A 2958-nucleotide genomic window follows, 5' to 3' on the forward strand; every position below is an offset into this window, starting at 1 on the left:
CTGAACAGGGCGGAGGAGCAGCAGGGCGGAAGCCGAGGGCGGTCAAGGCGAGTGCAGTGCCTCTCAGCTGCCTGTTCCTACAGGCCTGGGCAGGTGCCACAGCCACGGAAGGCACGGGTACAGTACTGTCTTGGTTGCAAAGCCATTCCCCAGCCCATCTCGCCGATCCTTCCAACAGGAGTCACTGCTATGCGGGTTCAGAGCTGCAAGCCCACAGCCAAGAGGCGTCTCTTTCCCAAGGTCCCATAGAATGAGCTGCGGGTCTCTGATTTGAACCTAGGTCTTCAGTCCCAAATGTCGGGCTCCTTTTTACCCCCTTCACTCCCACAAATGACCCTTCACACCGAGAAGCAGAATCAAGCTTGCCAGTATCTTTGGATTTCTGCTTCCTTTCTACCCTCTTGAGCTTGGACTGTTTTCACACAGGCAGTGTGCAAACATACAGAATCACAGTAAGGCCCACGCCACAGCACAAACCCTGCTGGATGCAGCAGCCTCTAGTCCAGGACACGCAGACAGGAGAACAGGAGCTGAAAGCCTGCCCCACGTACACCTACCAAGTCTGGAGGGAGGGAGGAAGGAGGGAAGGAAGGAAGGAAGGAAGGAAGGAAGGAATCAGCCAATCAGCAAGCATTTCACTATTTCAGGGAGTCTCCTACCAAGGAAAGCTATGTGAAACTCGCTAAGCTGGTCTCTGCAGCTTTGTGACCGGGACTGCAAGGATCCAAACTGGCTTCTATCGTTTGGAAAAGCTCTTCTAATAACAGCACGTGTGTGTGTGTCTGTGTGTGTCTCTCTGTGTGTGTGTGTGTGTGTGTGTGTGTGTGTGTGTGTGTGTGTGTGTGTGTGTGTGTGTGTGTTTTATCCAGGTGTGTGTGTATTAACCATGTTTCTGACTTCTGTCAACTTGGTGCTTTAACATCTGTCCTACAGGCCATATGCCAGATACTCCTAGTGTGGACAACACATGAATATGTCCCAGTTACCCTGCCTTGGCCTCTTGCGCCCCTCATCATCTGCATCCCACCTACGGGGGAGTCCTCCTCCTACAGGAAGCACGCTTTGCAAATACAAACCAACCCATCCAGGCCCACACCCCTAACCGCCTCCTTTACCGGGTTCTCACACTCCAGGCCATGGTTCCCCTGCCGTAATCACCTCAGGGCCATCCCCTATGCCCCAGAGCCCACTGAAATTATCCAAACTAGCGAACCCTAAACCCACTTGCCAGGCCTCACCTGTTCCTTCCTACAAAAACCACAATAAAGGCTCTTGGGACAGTTCCCCTGCTCCCTCTACCTCCTGACTGCCCCTGGTGCTTCCCATGTGGCCCCTGAGGGCACAGTGTGCCCGTCTTCCTAGGAACTGTGAGTAATAAACTATGTTTTCAATGGCAATCAACTCCTGATCTTTTGGCCTTACTGTATCTCAAATTTTCTATTAACATACTATATTTTAGAACTCTGTGTGTGTGTGTGCGTGCGCGTGCGTGCGTGTGTGTGTGTGTTGGCATGGGTGTGGGTGGAGGATCTGATTGTCCAGTTTTCTTTAGAGAAAATGGAAGTTTCATTTTTCCCTTGATATGGAAACATGTAAGTTTCCAACATCTCATAGATTTTAAACATAAATAAGTGAAGCTTCCTCAAGGTTGTAAATGAACTCGCGGCACAGATGTTTGAATGGGATGTAGGAGTCTGCTGACCTCATCCCAAAGTGCTCTCCATCACCGACCATGCCCTCCTGCTTCTAATCACACGGAGCTACTGCCTGGGGCATCACCTTCCTCTCCATTTGCAAGATGCCACTTTCCAGGCTGTCGTGCTGACAACTTGTCACTGTACCCTCTAAAGAGGCTGTCAAATTCTTCTTTAAAAAACACACACGCCACAACAATGGAATGAACCCCCTCACAGTGACTCAAACTTTGAGTGTCTGAATTGTTTCATGTGCCAGATGACAGCAGAGGCAGACACCCACAACTGCATTTGGATGGCGCTCCGGCTGTTGGAACGCCACCTACCTGATCAGCTGAGCCCAGTGGTTGAGCTATTAAGACGTACACAGTCTGAGATGCGGTCCTGCTGATTTCTACGCCCTGGGAGTCCTGCATGTCCCAGGACTCAAAGAGAAATGGAAACATTTAGCTAATTCTTGCCACACTGCCTATGGAACTGTATCATTCCAATGCGGCAAGTATTTTGAAAGAATAAAATATTCTGCTAGTAGGAATGTAGTTTACAATTGCAACTTACTATAGTGTAGGATAAAGAAAGTTTCTGGATGATTTTCAGAGACCCTTCAAAGAAGGTTAAGATTGCCCACATGAGCTGGAAGAAAAGCAATGGACAGATTTCTACTAAATACTAATTCAATTGAGTCTGCTTTGCCATCTATACTGGACTGAATTGTGACCCCCAACAACATATGTCCAAGTCCTAACATCCTGTACCTGTGAATGTGACCTTATTTGGAAAAGGGGTCCTTGCAGATATACTTAAATTAAGGCCCTAGAGATGAGATCATTCTGGATAACTGTCTGGGTCCTAAATTCAATGACAAGTGTCCTTATCAAAAGAGTGTTTAGAAGACAGACAGGAAAAACCACACAGAAGAAGGCCACGTGAAGACAGAGGCAGAGACTGGACTCAAGCTGCTACGAGCAAAAACATACCTGGAGCCACCAGAAGCCGGATGAGACAAGAAAGGATTCTCCCCTAGAGTCTTCTGAGGGAGTGTGACCCTGACAACACATTGATTTTGGACTTCTGACCTCCAGAACTGTGGCAGAAGACCTTTCCGTTGTTTTAAGCCAACAGTTTGTAACAGCAACTACAGGACACTAATATCCTGTCATACGTACATTCAAAGTCCAAAAGGCACAAATAATAATCAAAAACGTGTCCTTGTCTCAAAACATTTAAAAATCATTGCATTTAACTATTGCATCTAGCTCTTTCC

At 47.9% G+C, this 2958-nt stretch overlaps 1 protein-coding gene across 1 annotated transcript in view; it reads right to left on the minus strand.

Annotated features, from left to right (window-relative positions):
* FRMPD4 (FERM and PDZ domain containing 4) overlaps window positions 1-2958 on the minus strand; it is a 556500-nt gene that overhangs the window by 315386 nt on the left and 238156 nt on the right. The window lies entirely within an intron of this gene.

The sequence above is a fragment of the Lipotes vexillifer genome, unplaced genomic scaffold (genome assembly GCF_000442215.2).
Source record: "Lipotes vexillifer unplaced genomic scaffold, Lipotes_vexillifer_v1.1 scaffold431, whole genome shotgun sequence".
Lineage (NCBI taxonomy): Eukaryota > Metazoa > Chordata > Mammalia > Artiodactyla > Lipotidae > Lipotes > Lipotes vexillifer.